Here is a 20,633-nt window from a genome sequence, read left to right on the forward strand (position 1 = left end):
TGCCGTGCAAAGAGGTGTTATATGCAAACAAGGAAAAAGCTAAAGATAATTTTGAGAAAATGCATTACATGCATTTACATTGAAGCTAAGGTTTGCTAGAAATGGAAAATTGTGAAGATGTAAATTCTTTCAAAGCAAGATTGGACAAATTCTGGGAAAACGAAATATTAAAATTTGACCTTGAAAAACATCTAACGTCCAGTAGATTCATGTTTAAAAAATGCTAGGAAAATAAGAGCTGTGAAAAGAGGACTACCTGTTCACAGAAAAGAACTGATGATGATGATGAAAATTTTCTCAACAATTCTGCTAGTACCGATGACAACGCTGGTTTTGACATCAAAACAAGTAATCTGTGCGGGTCTAGACTATGACGAACTTATTTCGTTCGGCGAATATATAATAATAATAATAAAACAGAATTTAGGAAAAAGTCCAAGGGTTTTACATTAACCCCAGTTTGTTTCGTTCAGTTTATTAGATAACAAAATTCAGTTTTTTCACGTTCATGCAGTTGTTGCACCCACACATAATTCGCCAAGAGCACGTGTTGTTTTCATCGTAACGCAGTCTGAAGTAGACAAAATACAGATCGAGAAGTTTGGCTTTGTGGTTTTCATGAAATAGGATATCGTATTGGAAGAACTCATTAAAGGTGTTCGCAAGGTGGCAGGCTCTGTACCAATAATCGGATTCACATTTCCTGAGTTTTGGTTGTCGACATATGAAGTTACAAGTCGTTTGGTATCGAGTTGTACCTGGCTCGGTTATTGATACATGAAGTTTCCAGTTTAGATCAACTTCCCCGTTAAAATTTTCGCAAATAACAAAACGACATGTAGCTCATGGTATAAGGATAAGGGAAGTAAATTGAGTTTTAAGAGTTGTTCTTTGTAAGGAATTTTGGCTCCAAGGATCCAATTTGCTGCTTTTTTCTGTACACTTTCAATTTGACTGAGTTCAACTTTGCCTGGTTTCCACACACTTGAGCCGTAACTGATAATTGGAACAACATAACTGACATACGAGTTTTTTCTGTTTGCGTAATTTGCCAAAGAAAGGTTTCTCTTGATAGAGTAAAGAGCGTTTAAAGCCTTTTGCGTACGAGATTGAGAATGAGTTGCCCATGTAAGAGTGTCGGCTACAACTACTCCTAGGTCTTTCATTACTGAAGTGCTTCCAAAACTGAAATTTGGCAAGCGGACTGTGCCGACGCCCTTCAACCACAAGCATTTACTTTTTGATAAATTTATTTCCATGAGATTACTTTGGCACCATTTCCAGATCCTCCGAATGTCGATATTTATTGCCACTGGGTTGGTTCCAACTATCTTGAAATCATCAACGTAACCAAAGGAGTCTGACATGGAGCAGTTGGGAAGGTCATTGATAAAAACCAAGAAAAGCAGGGGACCAAGAACTGATCCTTGTGGCACTCCGCTGATAACGCTCAGTACAGTCGAGATAGTTCCGTTGATTCGAACCGTTTGCTTCCTGTTTGTGAGGTAGCTAATCAACAACTTCAGACATGCTCCTCCGATTCCCAATGAAGAGAGTTTTTCTATCAGTCGTTGGTGGTTCACCTTGTCGAATGCCTTTTTGAAATTAATATAAAAAGCCATGAGGAAATCGCAGCTGGGCGAATCAATGTTGATGAAAAGGTGATGTAAGAATTCATTTAGATTCGTTTCCGTTGACCTTTTTGAACGAAATCCATGCTGTGATTCTGATAAGAATGGCGAGACAAGGGGATATAACTTGTTAAAAATTAATTTCTCAAGCAGTTTCGAGACAGTCGACAGTAGGCTTATCGGTCTATAGTTTGTAACTTCCTGCTTGTTGCCATCTTTGAACATCGGTACAGTTTCACTCGTTTTCCATTCATTTGGAAAGTGACATTTGTTTGCAATAAGGTTGAAGAGCATATGAAGAAATTTACACAGTGATTCTGACAAGTTTTTGAGGACTTCGTTTCCTATGCTGTCTGGCCCTTTTGCTTTGTGTACATCAAGATTTGACATCGCTTCTTTTATTTCGGCTTGGCTGAAGTGAATAATGTCTATTAGCGGTGTCGGATGTGCAACACACTTTTCAGCGGGGTAAGTTTGTCCAGTGAACACCGATTGGAAATATTGATTGAACAATTCCGCCTTCTCTGCGTCAGTTCGAGCTATTTTGTCATCGAGGAAAACCTCTTGTGGAATATGGTTGGCTTTGGTCAGCGTTTTGAGGTATTTTTGGAGCTCCGAGAACCTGCCTTTTTGGAAAAGCTGTGTTTCATAGCTATGTTGATCTTTTTGAAGGGAAGTCATTAGATTCGTTTGTATTTTTTCTATTTTTCCTTCGTTTTCGTTCGTAGGACGGGTTTCTTGTTTCTTTTGCAACGTTTTCAGCTTTTTGATAAGATTGGAAGACACAGGTGTTACCCATGGTGCTAGCTCGCGACGATGCTTCGTTTTCCGTGGAACAAGGTCCTTCAGAACTTCATAGAGCCACTCGTACCACTTTTCGACCATTTGATCGGGATTGCTGAAACAGTATGGACTGAATGGGTGATCTTTTATGAACTCGTTAATTTCCTTCCAGTTAGCTTTCTTGAAAGCAAATAGCGAAAAATCTAGTTCCCTTTTTGGTAACGGCGTGTGTTTATGGTTGGAGGGAGCTTGGAGGCTGATTTTGACGGAGTATGGTTGATGGTCTGAGGTATGAAGAGTTCTCATTTGGTTATCTACCGCCACGTTCAGAGCTGTTTGTGGTTTATTGCACAGAATGATATCCAGAGATCGACCATTTTCACTTTTGATTAACTGCTGGTAGTTGTGCTCGGTTAAATCATCTAGTACAAGTTGTTGATCAGGAGTGGCAGACGTCATTGAAAGCCAGTTTGTATGGTCAAAATTTATGTCACCGACTATGTAGACACAGGCAGCGTTGGACTCAAGCTTTTTGTTCCTCAAGAATTTGATCAAGTTCGAAAACTGGACTGACTCCCATTTATATGTAATATCTTTGGGTGAGCTATAGATGCAGCATATGATAACAGGTTTCTGGATGGACAGTCGCACTATGACGCAGTCATTAAAATCACTTTCGATGGCACAATTCAGAATACAGTTTGAGATTGCTATCAAGACCCCACCATGCCTTGACTTGCCGTTGCTGCTTGGGCGGTCCTTTCGGTGAATTTCGTAGCACGGTAAAAACAAAGCCGCATCAGGTATATTTTCAGTGAGCCAGGTTTCCGTTAAGCATAAAACGTCGTATAGATTTTTTGTTTGTATTGAGTTAGCAAAGTGTGTCCTTCTCTGGTGTTCAAGTATACTTCTCACGTTGAAAACAAGGATATTCAGGTAGGCGGATAGTCAATCCTCACTTGCTGAGTGAGAGAGTTTGATTTCAGACCATGTTCTTCCGATCTTTTGGTAGAGAATGCCGTCGTTTATTCAAAGATTTTTGGATTCAATGCCTTCTTGGATCATCTTGCGTCTTCGTTTAAGTGCTTTGTTTTCCAGGTCCGCTTCCTCGCGAGTTAGTTGACGACTGAGAAATATTGGTGTGTCAAACGTTCTAAGTTCTCTCGCGGACAGTAAGATTTTTCTTCGCTGCCATGGATTTGGTATTTTGATCAGTATCGTTCTTGTTTTATTCTCATCGTACTTTCCAAGTCGGATTATATCATTGATTTCAGTGCTCACATTTAGATGAGTCAAGACTCTTTGCACCTCCATGTAGTCATAGTTTTGGCGGTTCATTGCGTTTTTATCTGCACATTCTTTAATTCCACGGATTCGAATTCCGTCCAGTTCCTCAGGCGGTTTCTTTGGTATGTTTGTACCGCTAGTTGTCACTGGGTTTTGTACTTCAGCCTCCTTTGCTTTGTGGGTCAGGAATGTTTTTATTTCACTGATAGTCTGCTTCATGGCAGTCATTTTCACTTCGATATTTTGCATTTGTTTCCTCTGGTCTTTGTTCTCATTAACATCTTGCATGATTGTTTCGTGGCATTTTTCTCCAACACATTTATTGCATAATAGAAGAACATTTTTTCCAAGTGCGAGGATTCCTTTCAGTGCTACCTCACTAAGCTCCGTGCATTGCTCAGATAAATGCATTCGATTTCCACACATGGCGCAATCGAATGACTTTTCATTTTTTGGTATCTTCTCCTTACAGGACGAACAACTGTCGGTAACCAATTTCTTTCTAGTGTAGTGCTTGTTCATTATGAAGGAGGAGAGGACAAGCGACACAGGGTACTTAGTGTAGGGGCTCGGAGCCAAGGACTCACAAACCTAACCTGCACTAAGCGTTGTCTTTTTTCTGTCTCTTTGCTTCGCGCTTCTCCACCTGGTTCCTTCTCTTCTGTCCTCGTGTTTTGAAGAGTCGTTCTATTCGGGGGTAGTGATGAATTATTGCCGATAGAGTGCGCAGTTCAAGATCTGGTGACTGATGCAATTTTCTGTACTTTTCGATTATATGGTCTTCGCTTTTCTCCGCTGGGCTAAGGATATGTTGCGTAATGTTGACAATAAAGCAAGGTAAGGATCGGAGTGATTCAAAGATTTCAGGTGCCCCTTCGCGGTGGCAATAGACAATGCAAAACAAATTTGGTAGACCGCGAAGTTTCTCAAGTAGGCTGGTAACCTCGAGAGGGGTGACTTCTGGGTGTTTTGGGTGTTTGGAAATGGTATTATTAATGAGATCGTGCCATATCATAAAATGTTGGTAGTGCAATGATTCAGAAATCAAGAAATTTGTAACGTCACTCTTTGACTTTGGATTGATGTTTAAGCCGGGGAAAGAGTGAACTAGCTCCTGAATTTCTTCTCGTAGGTACTCTTCTTCAATGGAATTAACAGAATGGTAAAGTGAGCTAGCGCCAAAAATTTTAAACATGAATTTGCAAGAAAATGAAATAATTCGAAAAAAAGGGTAAATTGGAATGAGCTGTTGGTTTGAGTGGAGGAGGGTGAAGAGGATATCCACAGACTCCTACCACAGCAAGAATGTAGAAAAGATATGCAGGATAGATTGCAGTGATCACGATCAAAGAAACAAGGGGCCACCACGGTTGCCCCGATGGTTCATATAATCTGAAACTATTTAATATGAATTCCTTTGCGCAGTAAAGTACAAAAGAACCCAATTTTTCTAGAAACTACCGGGCACCATTTTTCCAGAGACTACCGGGCGCAAACATTGAAACCAACACTCAAGATGCTAGAAAAGCCTTAGAGTCTCTCACTCTTGAAGATGACGAGCAGATAGTATCTCTTGACGTAAAAAGTTTGTACACCAACGTTCCAGTTGGAGAGGCTATAGAAATAGCTCTGAGAGAACTCCATTCAAGCAACCTAGCTCCAGATATCCCAAGGTCCGCCATGAAAAGTTTGCTAAAGCTTGCGGTGACGAATGTTCATTTCAAATGTAATGGGATCTGGTATGTGCAATCAGATGGTCTGGCTATGGGTGCATCACTGGCTGTAATACTAGCAAACATATGGATGAAATCGTTTGAGGCATCACTGCTAAAACCGGAGCTCAGTGAAAACTTTTCCGGATCCGACCAAAACGGGAAGTGCAAAGACTGTAACCGGAGAGTGACTTTCCGAGGAAAAGGAGTAGAATGTGAGTCATGCAAAAACTGGTTTCATGCAATATGCCAAAAAATATCGAATGAGGAATTCGCCAACATGCAGGATGTTGTTCGGATTTGTACTTATTGCAGCAATCAACAGACAGTGGGGCATGATAAGGAGATGAAAGGTATGTGGATGATATTATCTGCACGGTTCGTGGTGACCCGGATGAGTATTTAAAAGTTGCAAACTCATTACAGAACAACCTGCAATTTACCTTAGAAAAAGTGAACATGGATGGGGATTTGGCTTTTCTTGACAGTTACGTAAACGTGAGCAGCAAAAATAATATCACCTGTCATTGGTATCAAAAACCAACTGACACTGGAATAATACTGAATTTTCGCAGATGTGCACCGCTTCAGCATAACAAAAATGTAATTCAAGAGGCGGTTCACAGGGTTTTTAATGCAACCTCTAATTAGTTGGCCTTCGATCAGGCTCTTGAAAAGGACAAAACTTGCTGGACCAAAAATCAATATCCAGAGGAATGGTCTTCAAAAATAGTGAGTCAGACTCTAGAAAAGATAATAAGTGGCGGTAAAGACCAATTAAGAACAACACCAAAAGAGCATCAGAAAAGCAAGACTAAATCTATTGATAAGTGTGAGTGTCACAAGTACGTTAAAAAAGGGTGTACTAAATACCTTGGTTTTCGAGGTCAAAGATTTAGTTTAAATTTTAATTTATTACCTGAATAATGACTGACACAGTCTTGATAGGTGTCTACAGATTGAAAAAGACAAAGCTCGGGCTTCGAGCAATACTAAGTATTGTGACATATCAGTATTTACTTGGGTAAATTTACCACGGTGATAGAAACGATATTGGGTACGGACAAAACTGAGGATACAACTCATTCATTGAATAATAAACCTACCTTCAGAGTCAATCACTCTGAGTCAATCTGTGAGTTTCACACGTATGTGAAAAAGGGTGTACTAAATACCTTGGTTTTCAAGGTCAAATATTTAGTTTAAATTTTATTTTATTACTTGATTAATGACTAACACAATCTTGATAGGTGTTGACAGATTGAAAAAGACAAAGCTCGGGCTTCGAGCAATACTAACAATTGTGACATGTCAGTATTTACTTGGTTAATTTACCACGGTGATAGAACCGATATTGGGTACGGACAAAACTCAGTATAAAACTCATTCATTGAATAATAAACCTACCTTCAGAGTCAATCACTCAATTAGATCTTTATTTATTTGAAACCATTCTCTTCTGCTTTTATCTACTTATTATTTAAACTTCAATCCTTGTATATTAAACAAGTACCACGCTCAATTACAAAAGATAATACATATTGCGCACGGGCGGCTGCTATAGTGGCGACAGAGATTAAAAGTAAATAGAAAACCACCACCCAATAGTACTGAGCGTTGTACTAATTTCCAAGAGAAATCTATCAATTTGTTTGAAAACCAATTTTAAACTCGAGTTCGACGTCTTAACATCACGATCCGGAAGAGGAATTGTGGACTGCTGTCGGGATTCGACAACAACAACTGCCATCTTGGAACTTTCAATTGAGTACTCCCTAAAAATTCGAATAGCATAAATCAGGGCGTACATGTTTTTTTGATAATAAAATAGCGTTCAGAAACATCAGTATTTTAATTTGACTTAATTTGACTTAAACTCAAGCATTAAACCTCGAGTTTTTGCTTGCATTTATTGTAGAGGGAATTAGAGTTTCAATCATATTTAAAAGCTGTTAACTAGAGTGTCGGAAAAGTAGTTCGAGTTTTGAACAGAATTAGTGAAATATTTTGAATAACAACAGCTTTTAAATAAAATAAGGATGGCGCGGCACTCCTCAAAAACGCTGTTACATGAACCGTTTAATGGATCAAATGATTTTGAAAGTTATATTACACACTTTGAGCTCTTGTCACAACTTCAAAAGTGGCAAAGAAAAGAAACAGTAAACGGCGCCGAGAGCGAAATTGATGAACGGCCGCATTATTTCGCGTTAAGGTTACAAAAGTCGGCTATTGATCCTCTATCGTACACTTTCGGAGGACACTAGAAAGAGTTATGACGAAACAGTAAAGGCTTTCAGACAACATTATAATGAGAAACCAGTAGTGTTCCGGGGGAGGCTAGCTAGGAGAGTCCAGCAGCCTGGTGAAAAATTAACAGATTTTCTCGGTGATTTGCAAACTTTAGCCTTGAAAGCATACCCTCAGGAGTCTAATGAGATAAGAGAACATCTCATTTTGAGGGGATTCCTCGAAGGCATAGAAAATAGTCAGGTGCGACTCGACCTGAGAAAGAACTTGGGTGACGCGGATATGACTTTAGAAAGAGCTTTAGAAAGAGCACTACACATTGAAGCAATCACGAGAATTGAGGAAGAGGATAATGAGCGGCGGGTTTCTGCTATCCAGTCGAATGAAAACACACAACTGGTTAATTCGATTAACGATTTAATGCGAACACTGCAGACTAATCAACCTAATAGGCAAAAGAATCAAAAGTTTTCATCGCAAGGAGCGCGGCCAAAAGAGTTTCTGCGCGGTAGTGAGCGAAGTTCAAGAGAGAACGGAGATAGAAAAAGAAGTGCTAATAGCTATACCAGAAGCAGCGCTGAGCATAGACGAAACAATTACGAAAGTAGAGAGCGTTCTCTAGCAACGGGAAGTGAGAACGTAAGCCGAGATCGATCACACGAGAGTCGTGCCGAGCAGTCGAAGGCAGCGGTGAGTTTTGAGAAAAAAAAATGTTGCCGTTGCGGTCAGCGAAACCATGCATCTAGAGAATGCAAAAATTGTTTCGAATGTGGGAACCCAAATGACTTCAAACAAAATTGTCCGTATTTAAACGAGAATTAGCTGGAAATGGCAGGGCCTTATTTTCAACCGGCTACGTAAAAACCTTGCGTGGCGGAAACAGCCCAGTGGAGGCGTTGTTTGCAAAAATAATGATAAAAGACAAATTGATAATGGCCTTAATTGATAGTGAGTAGAAGTAGTGTTAATATTATAAGCGACACACTCTACAGGCAATTGGGGGAACCGAGGCAGATCAGAATGTGCAATAAAAATATAATAGCTGCCAATAACGGGAAATGCCTATAATGGGGTCAACAGATATTCAAGTTCAACTTCAGAAATTTACATGTGAAATAACAGTTAAATTTCCTGTGACCAGAAATAAGATAACGCCTTGTTTATTAGGCATGGAATTCTTGTACAGTTTTGACTGTATTCTAAATCTCAGAAAGAACGAACTTTTTTGCGGGGCAATTAGGAAAACATTACAATTGTCCCCATCCCAACGAAGTGATAAGAATCTGTTTTTAATTGCTGCTGAGGATCACGAATTACCTCGTTGCTGCGAGGGTTTCATTAAATCAAAATTATAGATGAAGAAGGTAACATAACACAGAAAACGGAAATTAGAGTCGAACCCATGAAAGGGTTTGAAGACAAATCACACTTATTAATAGCGAGATCGTGAATGACATGGTTGATGATGTCGTATAGGTTCGAGCTCTGAACGCTACATTAGAATCAAAGAAAGTTTACAAAAATGCGAGAATCGCATGTGCGGAAAACATTGAAAAAATTTCAAGAGTACAACAAAATAACCCTGACAATAATAAAAAGCATAGGGACGAATTTGATTTCGAGAAACATGTGAACTCAAGTTCAATGAGCTTGTCTTGTGAGGAAATAACAAAAGTGAGGTCAGTTTGCACAAAATATGAAGTGATATTTTCGCGAAACTCAAATGATATGGGATTTTGCGACCGAATTTATCATAAAATAAAATTAAAAAAGGATGCTGTGCCATTCAGACGTACATACGGCAGCATGAGTTTTGAGAAAAAAAAGCCATGAAGAAAATTGTCGAAGACTTGGAACGAGATGACTTAGTCGAACCAACACACTCTGATTGGGCAGCACCATCATTACTGGTACCAAAAAAAGACGGAACCTACCGCTTAGTTGTCGACTACCGTGGTCTAAACAAACAAATAGAGAAAACATGCTGGCCTTTACCACGAATTAATGAGGTTATTGATTCACTGGAGGGAAACATGTACTTCTCAAACATTGATCTTCTGTTGGGATACTTTCAAATGGCGCTGGAAGAAGAGAGTCAAAATGTAACAGCTTTTATTACACCTTTGGGCCTATATAAGTGGAAGAGGCTCCCTGTGGGACTAGATTCTGCATCAGGAGCTTTTCAAAACCTTATGGAATTATTTTTTGCTGGTCTCTCTTACGAAGTAGCTTTAGTTTATCTATACGACGTTATCGTTTTCGGAAGAAATTTCGAAGAACATCTTAAACGGTTAGAGCTGTAAAATTTGTTTGATTTTATGTGAGTGAGTGGCACACTCTATTCTTATTGAGAGGGGGCAGTGTTCATGCATCAAGAGCTGTAAAATTTGTTTGATTTTATGTGAGTGAGTGGCACACTCTATTCTTATTGAGAGGGGGCAGTGTGAGTGTCACACGTATGTAAAAAAAGGTGTACTAAAAACCTTGGGTTTCAAGGTCAAAGATATAGTTTAAATTTTAATTTATTACTTGGTTAATGACTGACACAATCTTGATAGGTGTCGAAAGATTGAAATAGACAAAGCTCGGGCTTCGAGCAATACTAACAATTGTGACATATCAGTATTTACTTGGTTAATTTACCACGGTGATAGAACCGATATTGGGTACGGACAAAACTGAAGATAAAACTCATTCATTGAATAATAAACCTACCTCCAGAGTCAATCACTCTGAGTCAATATGTGAGTGTCACACGTATGTAAAAAAAGGGTGTACTAAATACCTTGGTTTCCAAGGTCAAAGATTTAGTTTAAATTTGAATTTATTACCTGATTAATGACTGACCCAATCTTGATAGGTGTCGACAGATTGAAAAAGACAAAGCTCGGGCTTCGAGCAATACTAACAATCGTGACATATCAGTATTTACTTGGTTAAATTACCACGGTGATAGAACCGATATTGGGTACGGACAAAACTGAGGATAAAACTCATTCATTGAATAATAAACCTACCTTCAGAGTCAATCACTCAATTAGATCTTCATTTATTTGAAACCATTCTCTTCTGCTTTTATCTACTTATTAATTTAACTTCAATCCTTGTATTTTAAACAAGTAACACGATCAATTACAAAAGATAAAACATATTGCGCACGGGCGGCTGCTATATAAGCTAACTATTTTTCTACAATACAGAGGCAACCTTACTCAAAACTTTGCAAGCAAACTGAAGAAACTATGCGAATTGCAAGTAGTTTTTACAACGCTGAAATTAGGATCGTGCCTCCCCACCGTCAAATCATCTTTCGATAGAGACCTGAAATCCCACGTGGTATATGAGATTAAATGTAATGGATGCGGATCCATCTATGTTGGGCAAACAAGCCGGCATGTTACCACAAGGATAACAGAACATTAAAAGAAGGATTCACAGGTGGGTAAACATCTGGTTGAATGTCGTGGCGCCACGAATGACATTGAATGGAAAATTCTGGACGCCTGTCGGACAGTAGAAAAACTAATGCTTATCGAAGCTATATATATCAGCAAACTGAAGCCGGCACTAAACACACGCGATGAATATATGGGGAGGGAACTCACGCTAAAATATTAGTTCAAATCATAATTTTGACTATGTGAGAATACATAGGGAAAAAAAATTTTGTGCATGACAAAACGAAATTTTTAAAACCTCCACAATAGGGATACTTATGGTTAGGGCAAATTTGGAATAACCCTAAAAATACAAGAACATGGCCAAAATCGAAAAAATCCGGAATAGGAATGTTTTTAAATAAATTGATAACAGATGTAAATATGAGTTGTAAATAGGCTAAATATTGTATATAGGGAAAAATTTTCGATTGATTTTGTAGAATAGTTCCTAGAATTGTTTTAATTGTCGTCTCAGACAAATGTAAATACATATTCATTTTATCTTTTAACAATTTGTAAAACAGTTTTAACCTGACGATGAACGTAAAGTTCGAAAACGTTTGTTTTAAATATTGGAAGTAATTTTAATTTGACAAATTGGTTTCCTTTACAACCCAAGAAAACCTATAAATGTTGAGGCAATAAAAACAAACTGAAAGTTAAACATTTGTTGAAATCAAAGAAAAAATTTTTCTAATTGTTTTCTTTGCATAGAGGGCGCAAGGCTGTCTGTATCACTCAATGTGAAGCAACTAGCAGAAAACCAGTAAAATAGAAGACATTACCTAATAAAAAATTAAAGGACCGTGTACACTATCCGGCAACGATGGATATAGGTTGGAACATAAGGGATGATTAGCACTTAGCCGGATGCTGCACTCCAAGCTGTTCCCCTCCAGACAGTGTAAAGACCGCCCAATCACAAAATAACTAACAAGTGGAGAAGAAAGCACCTATATAAAAATAGCACACAAAGGGAACTGGTAAGGAAGGTATAAAACGAAAGTAGGATATCAAGGAATAAGCAAAGGAATAAAGTTAAGCAGCCAAACACTCAGTGCAGCCGTCAAGCCTCCACGACGGCGCTAGTCGAAGTCTCACTGACAACACGAGGCTTGAGGGCGCGACATCCCCTCAAGCAGAGAACACAGCTCCTCAGAAGTGAGAAGCTGATTTTCGTTCGGATGTAGCTCATAGTGTCGGTGTACGGCTCTAGGCGTTTTTCACTGATCTTGGCGGCGAGTTGTTTCATAACGCACGATGCTAATGGCCTAGCACCGCCCGAGCAAGAAAAGACCAGTTCGTTGAAACTGCTGTGTTCGGTTTCGCGGATTCGCTCTTCGTACTTATTTCGCTTGATGCTCTCGTGATTTTTGTATGCAACTTTTATGGTCTTAGGGCAGCTCTTCGCGTGAGGGTTGAAAATCTGGGTCTTTCCCTTTATAGCCCCCCAGCTTAGTGGTCAGATAACTTATAGCCCCCCAATCATGGCAAACATACCATAATGGGGGGCCATATTTTCATGGGGGGCTATAATGGGAAAGACCCGAAAACCTTCACATCGAAGAAAATGCGACTAAAGCGGGAGTCCCACAGACCGTTTGCCTTGATGTCCAGTCGAGCGTCACCTTCAATAGTGGTGGCATTACTCAAGAAACTTTTTCCATCGAGCGTCCGAAGTTTTGGCTCTATCTGGACATCGTGGAAAACATCATCCGTCAGATTTGCAAACACATCTAAGATTTCGTTGTGTCGTAGGTGCGCATACACTCCTTTGGCGCAATGTAGGGCATGGGCGAGGCTAAATTCTTTCCCGCATGGGCAAATAGCTGGCTTGTTCTTCGCTTCCCAGGTGTTGCGAAATGCTATTCCATCACGGAACGCAGTCTTCGTGAGGTCAGAACCATGTTTTGATAACAGAAGCGCGTTAAGCCAGCAAGATGCCCCTTACCCCGAGGCCAGCTGGATTGTATACTTCATTTCTGGTAGATTGTTTTTGATTCTGGATTTTTTCGAGATGAGTTCACGTTGCATGTCTGCTTTCTGTCTGAGACCGGTCTTGGTTTGCTCTAATTAACATTGTTGAATTTCGAGTGAATCATCTTTAAGTGACGCCAATGGACTTGAGAGTTCAATTGATTGCTCATGGTTTTTATGAAAATCTTGTCGGAGGGCGATGTTCAGCCCACCTCTTCTGAGAGGGAGAGAAAAAATTTCTCCTTCCTCCTGTACTATTTCTTTGCCGACGATGTTCGGTTTGACTCGGCCAAGCGGCTCCTCCACCTTGTCCAGAACCCCGTCTATTGAGGGTGTAGTACGCGTGACGAAGCTCAACTTCTGTTGAACCCGCTTAGTGAAACACGCATGGGCATTCTGGGAGAGGTGAGAGCAAACTTACCAAGTCTGTCCAATTTTTTTGTGTATTTAATTTCTGCACCTTTAAGGAAATTTTTTCTGGCCTCAGAGCTACCGATAACTGATCCCAGGAATCGAGCGCCCTGCGTGATTTCCACATTTGTGCCTGCAATTCAGTTGACGCTTGGTGCTCGCGTCCTGGCTTAATTATCAACTGACACTTCGGAGGATTGACGAGATATCCGTACTTGGGACCAAGCTGAGTGAGCTTGTCGAAGAGTGTCCTGATATCCCTCAACTTACCGACCACGCTACTATCATCAGCGTACCATTTTTGTGTCAAGGAGTCATTGTGCAGTCATTATTTTATGGGTAGTATTGCCATTCCGTACATTGCCATCGCAAGGCGATCGCTTTGTGTCTTACCTTCTTGAGACAGAATGGTCGACTTATCAATGTATAGATGAAACAGAGTGCTATAGGAGTTCTGCAAGGCAACATGCTATGATGGGCATAAAAATTTCACGTTCTCTAATGCTGTTCGTCTATTGAGCACTTTAAAGCGTTTTTGGCCTCAATTAGTAGAATTGCGGGATCATCAAATGTGTGGCGAAGGGAATGTATAGCATGTTCTTTGCCGCATTTCTGGCCCAGGCACAGCTGCATGTTTCCAACGAGGGATGTTAAATCTTGACAGATGCAGTCGACGACTATGCGTCCGGTGATCCGACGCTATGCGTCCGATTAAGTAATCTGTGCGGGTCTAGACTATGAAGAACTTATTTCGTTCGGCCAATATATGAATTCCTTTGCGCTGTAAAGTACAAAAGAACCCAAGGAAACCTATAAATGTTGAGGCAATAAAAACAAACTGAAAGTTAAACATTTGTGGAAATCAAAGAAAAAATTTTTCTAATCGTTTTCTTTAGACAGAAGGCGCAAAGCTGTCTGTATCACTCACTGTGAAGCAACTAGCAGAAAACCAGTAAAATAGAAGACATTACGTATTAAAAAAATTAAAGGACCGTGTACACCATCCGGCAACGACGGATGTAGGTCGGAACATAAGGGATGACGAGTAGCACTTAGCCGGATGCTGCACTCCAAGCTGTTCCGCTCCCGACAGTGTAAAGACTGCCCAATCACAAAATAACTAACAAGTGGAGAGGAAAGCAACTATATATAAATAGCACACATAGGGAACTGTTAAGGATGGTATAAAACAAAAATAGGATATCAAGGAATAAACAAAGGAATAAAGTTAAGCAGCCAAACACTCAGTTCAGCCTTCCCTCCTCCACAACGGCGCTAGTCAAAGTCTCACTGAGAACACGAGGCTTGAGGGCGCGACATCCCCTCAAGCAGAGAACACAGCTCCTCAGAAGTGAGAAGCTGATTTTCGTTCGGATGTAGCTCATAGTGTCGGTGTACGGCTCTCCGCGTTTTTCGCTGATCTTGGTTGCGAGTTGTTTCAAAACGCGCGATGCTGATGTCCCAGCACCGTCCGAGCAAGCAAAGACCAGTGCGTTGAAACTGCTGTGTTCGGTTTCGCGGATTCGCTCTTCGTACTGATTTCGCTTGATGATCTCGTGATTTTTGTATGCAACTTTTATGGTCTTAGGGCAGCTCTTCGCGTGAGGGTTGGAAATCTGGGTCTTTCCCTTTATAGCCCCCCCAGATTAGTGGTCAGATAACTTATTGCCCCCCAATCATGGCAAATATACCATAAGGGGAGGGGGCTATATTTTCATGGGGACTATAATGGGAAAGACCCGAAAATCTTCACGTCGAAGAAAATGCGACTAAAGCGGGAGCCCCACAGACCGTTTGCCTTGATGTCCAGTCGAGCGTCACTTTCAATAGTGGTGGCATTACTCAAGAAAGTTTTTCCATCAAGCGACCGAAGTTTTTGCTCTATCTGGACATCGTGGCAAACATCATCCGTCAGATTTGCGAACACGTCTAAGATTTCGTTGTGTTCTAGGGGCGTGTACCCGCCTTTTGCGCAATGTAGGGCATGGGTGAGGCTAAATTTTTTCCCGCATGGGCAAATAGCTGGCGTGTTCTTCGCTTCCCAGGTGTTGCGAAATGCTATTCCATCACGGAACTCAGTCTTCGTGAGGTCAGAACCATGTTTTGATAACAGAAGCGCCTCAAGCCAGCAAGATGCCCCTTACCCCGAGGCCAGCTCGATGGTATACTTCATTTCTGGTAGATTGTTTTCGATTCTGGTTTTTTTTTCGAGATGAGTTCGCGTTGCATGTCTGCTTTCAGTCTGAGACAGATCTTGGTTTGTTCTAATTCGCATTGTTGAATTTCGAGTGAATCATTATTAAATGACGCCAATGGACTTGAGAGTTCATTTGATTGCTCAAGATTTTTATGAAAATCTTGTGGAAGGGCGATGTTCAGCCCACCTCTTCTGAGAGGGAGAGAAAAAATTTCTCCTTCCTCCTGTACTATTTCTTTGCCGACGATGTTCGGTTTGACTCGGCCAAGCGGCTCCTCCACCTTGTCCAGAACCCCGTCCATCGAGGGTGAAGTACGCGTGAGGAAGCTCAACTTCTGTTGAACCCCCTTAGTGAAACATGCATGGGCATTCTGGGGAGAGGTGAGAGCAAATTGACCAAGTCTGTCCAAAATTTTCGTGTATTTAATTTCTGCATCTTTAAGGAGATTTTTTCTGGCCTCAGTGCTACCGATAACTGATCCCAGGACTCGAGCGCCCTGCGTGATTTCCACATTTGTGCCTGCAATTCAGTTGACGCTTGGTGCTTGCGTCCTGGCTTAATTATCAACTGACACTTCGGAGGATTGACGAGATATCCGTACTTGGGACCAAGCTGAGTGAGCTTGTCGAAGAGTGCCCTGATATCTTTCAACTTACCGACCACGCTACTATCATCAGCGTACCATTTTTGTGTCAAGGAGTCATTGTGCAGTCATTATTTTATGGGTAGTATTGCGATTCCGTACATTGCCATCGCAAGGCAATCGCTTTGTGTCTTACCTTCTTGAGACAGAATGGTCGACTTACCAATGTATAGATGAAACAGAGTGCTATAGGAGTTCTGTAAGGCAACATGCAATGATGGGCATAAAATTTTCACGTTCTCTAATGCTGTTTGTTTATTGAGCACATTAAATGCGTTTTTAACCTCAATTAGTAGATTTGCGGGATCATCAAAAGTGTGGCGAAGCGAATGTTTAGCATGTTCTATGCCGCATTTCTGGCCCAGGCACAGCTGCATGTTTCCACCGAGGGATGTTAAATCTTGCCTGATGCAGTCGACAATTATGCGTCCGGTGATGCGACGCATTACTTCACCAATACCAATATGTCTCACACCTGGACACTTATCCAGCGACACTAGTCGACAACCATTCTATGCGATCAAATCATCTGGTGATATTATGGACGTAGACAGCCTCTTAGAAAATTTGGCCACAAGATTGCACAGGTTCGTGGGGGTTTACCCGAAAGTAGAAGATAGTCTACGCCACTCATCGGCATCAAGACTTGAAGGCCCGGCACTGCCACTAGTCTTCATTGCATGCTCTTGGCCAAGCCTAGCACTGATTTTGTCGAAAACAGCGGGATGGTAGGGAAGCGTGTTGGGATGCCCCTCAGGATGTTTATTGCGTAAATACTCGAGGACCGGACTAGCGTCTATGAGATTGGTAGGTGCGAGCATGCCGTCTTTATGCTCATCTGAAAGAACGCGAACAGCATTACTGATCTGACCACGAGACATGAAATTGTTGAACATCTTGAGGTCAGAGTGTTACTTTTGTTCCATGAATTCATTCTCATTTGGATTGCCTTCGCTTCATAGAACAGTTCTGAGAAATTGCAGCTGGGCCATGCCCGCAGTCTACGCTTGATGGTCTTATTGTTCGATCCATCATCCGTGTTTTTTGTTCGACTGAGAGTTAAGTGCGGAAGTGTCATACAGAGGGTCACACATATATCGGATCTATCCGTGTTTACGGCAATTGGGGAGAGGACACTGTAAAGGGCTTCGGCGAACTGTTCCACAGTCTTGTTCTTACTGAGCGTGAAGAACGAGGGCTTCTATGTGATGACCTCGCGGTATATTTTGCGCACTGTTACAGCCTGATGAGGCTGGAAGTTATCCCAATAATTATCTGACGTTGCGGCGACGGAAAGTTCGGGGGCGTGTGATGTTGCAGGATCAATGAGTGCAGTGTTGGGAACGGTCAATTCATTGTGTGGTGCTGGCGTTGCGATTTCTGTTTCGGTGGCTGCGGTGACCTCAAAGCAGCTTTTGCAACTGAAGTTTTCGGTCCTGTTTTCCGCTGCGGCTAGGCCACTGCATTTCACGTGAAAATATTTATAAGTCGTATGACACCAGACGCCTCCCCTATGTAGGGGACCCTTGCAGAGTGGACATTGGGTTTGATCAGCCATCAGGAGCGGGGAAGGCTGCACTGAGGGGGCCTAAATTAATTTACTTACAGGAGAGTAATAGCAGCAACGATGTTTAAAGTATTGAATGATTATTAAACAAAAAAATAGTGAAAACATGGTTTCCATGAAAGGAGAAGTGCACGGTGTCTTTACAGAACAGGTTAGGTTCAAGAACATTCCTAAATGAGGGTGAAACAATAAACAGTTTTAAGGCACAAGAATCAATATAATTATACAAAGCGTATTTAAGGGCAATGATTTTCTTATTTATGAGGCGATTACAGCTGATGGGTATATATCTGGGAACAATCAAATTGTTCGGGCTAAATATAACAATAATCAGCTGAATGAGGAATTTCTAATGCTCCTTGAAGGTTTCAAAACTACTACGGTGATCATTGAAGCCAGAAATTACTACAACAGTGTTCAGTTTGTGATTTGCGTAATGATTGATAACATCACAGAGATCAAGCAGTTTAGCACCTCGATAGTAGTGTACACAACCCTGTACTTGACCCTCGTGTATATATTTGGTACGAGAAGTACACAGGAACAAGTCCGAGCAGCTGGAGGGAAGAGGGTTGGCATCAAAGCGTCCAATTCACGGAGCCTGCTGACATTCTAAACACAAAAAATTTCTCTAAAAATGAAATCAGTTAGAATGGTACAACCTGATGTGATGAAGGAAGATGGTTGGCATCAAAACATTCCATTCACGGAGCCTGAAAACATTTAAAAACACAAGAAATTGTTCTAAAAATGAAATCAGTTGGAATGATACGAACTGATGTGAAGAGTCAGGGTGGTAGGTTGCTTCACTCGCCTACGGCTGAGGTGGCGAGGCTTGGAAAGGTGTTCATACGTATTTGAAAATACTATTTAATAAGTTTATCACAACAATTAGGCTATCTATAACTAATTTATCACATTATTCTATAAATAGTTTATCACAACATTACCTAATTGGATGAAAAACCACTTATTTGCATAAAGATATTTTTTTCACCCATTGCAATTATCTCTGGTTGCTAACTTGTTCAAGAGTGAAGCGGAAGTTGATTAGATGTTTGGATCGCATTAGGAGAAGGGGTCCAAATAGATAGCACATTTTTGATGCTTTAAAGATTAATAAAAATTGATAATAGTAACAACTCTCAGGTAGCCGCTCAGCGATCTAATGACCTCTCGTTGTTTTAATTGCTTTTAATTGTTTTAAAACTAGAAAGCATTTTACTTTAATGTAGTTGCAAAAAGTTGAGCTCTAGAAGCAGCATCAAGTGATTAATAAACTAAGTAGTTGTCAAAACTTTAGTCCCGCAGAACCGCAATAATATTATTATTATCAAACTGAAACACAAGTTAGCAACCAGAGATATTTGCGTTGCATGGTAAAACATATCTTTATGAAAACATATTTATTTCTGTCCACCTAAGAAGTTTCTTTTGTTTTAATTTCTATAATTATTGGCGAAGTTTCAGATTTTTAATTGCTTCATATCTTTTATAGGTTTCCTTGGGTTCTTTTGGACTTTACTTAGCAAGAAAATTCAAAATTCGCCCAACGTGATAAGTTTTTGAGAATAAAGATCCGCACCAAGTACTTTTTTGGTGTCAAATCCATCGTTGTCATCGGTCCTAGCAGATTTGTTGAGAAAGAGTCCTAGCAGATCTATCTCGAGCAAATTACTTAAATCTTAGCCTCAACGCAGAAGCATACGCCATGCAATTTTTTCTTTATGAAATTGTCTTTATCTTCTTCCTTTTCTGCATATAACACCTTTTTGCAGAACAGAGAGCAATTGTTATTGTGGGTTTTTCTCGCACCGCCATCCAGTAGCTGTGTTTTTTGCTTCAAGATTTACCAATAAGGTATCATTAAACGCCGAATTTGTTAGCATGAAACCTCAGTGTTTCACTGGCAGGGTAATGAGACATTTCGACACTACTTTTTTGCTGCTAATCCATCAACGGCACATTTGTTTTCTTGTAACGTGCGGAGTCTCTTGCTTCAATGAAATTGAATATTCTTAGGTCAAGTATCGCGTGAAGATCCCTTGCTAATCTATGTGGACTTTTGTTTGAACTTTTGTTGGGGTTGCCATAAGCGGATTTCATTACCATGATGCTTAAGAGCTGCAATTCAAAGTGCCTCCATGATGAGTCCCACGTCCGGCTTGGTAGCGAAAGCTTGGAATCAAACACAAAAAAAGTCGTGGAAATTGTCGTTTCTACAACTCGCTCCTCGTCTACAATTGCAAGCAGCTGCACGGTCGCCCTGAACATCAAAAACTCCTGCTTAACAGAAAAGTAAATTTCTGTCAGCGTGATAAACAACGACAAATAATCTATAGTTTGCGCCCGCTCAGAGTTCTTTATTTGTGAAATAGAGTGGGACTATCTTTTGTTTGAGCAGATAACCATGCATCGGAATAGCTCTGAAAAATGTATTTCTGGGGCTCTGTTTTGTTGTTTTAATAACTAGCTCCTCAGAGACGATACTTGAGTCAACGAGAGTTACTTAGAATTGTATATGTATTTGACATTCACAAGCTCCTGAATTTTTGATAGGCATGAAAGTTCGCAATCGCCAATTGTTGCGGCTGCTCAAGAATCTCAGCAGAACCAAAATATCATATTCTGGTTCTCAAGTTTTACGCCAGCCTGGTTCTTCACTGATTCCGATTGTCCGAAAGAAATGATTTTGAAGAGACAATTATTTGCTCTGACGTAACAAAGGAGTGTA

The 20,633-nt window shown here is 40.6% G+C and overlaps 1 protein-coding gene across 1 annotated transcript in view; it reads right to left on the reverse strand.

The window, feature by feature from the left end:
• The window catches only part of LOC142349947 (pre-rRNA-processing protein TSR2 homolog), a 127,222-nt gene extending 108,427 nt beyond the window's left edge, over positions 1 to 18,795 (reverse strand). The window contains exon 1 of the mRNA XM_075401806.1: positions 18,766 to 18,795. The gene's annotated coding sequence lies outside the window, so the exon portion shown is untranslated. The remainder of the gene's footprint in view (positions 1 to 18,765) is intronic.
• Between the last annotated feature and the right edge of the window lie 1,838 nt (positions 18,796 to 20,633).

This window comes from Convolutriloba macropyga, chromosome 11, assembly GCF_964194025.1.
Source record: "Convolutriloba macropyga chromosome 11, txConMacr16.3, whole genome shotgun sequence".
NCBI lineage: Eukaryota > Metazoa > Xenacoelomorpha > Acoela > Convolutidae > Convolutriloba > Convolutriloba macropyga.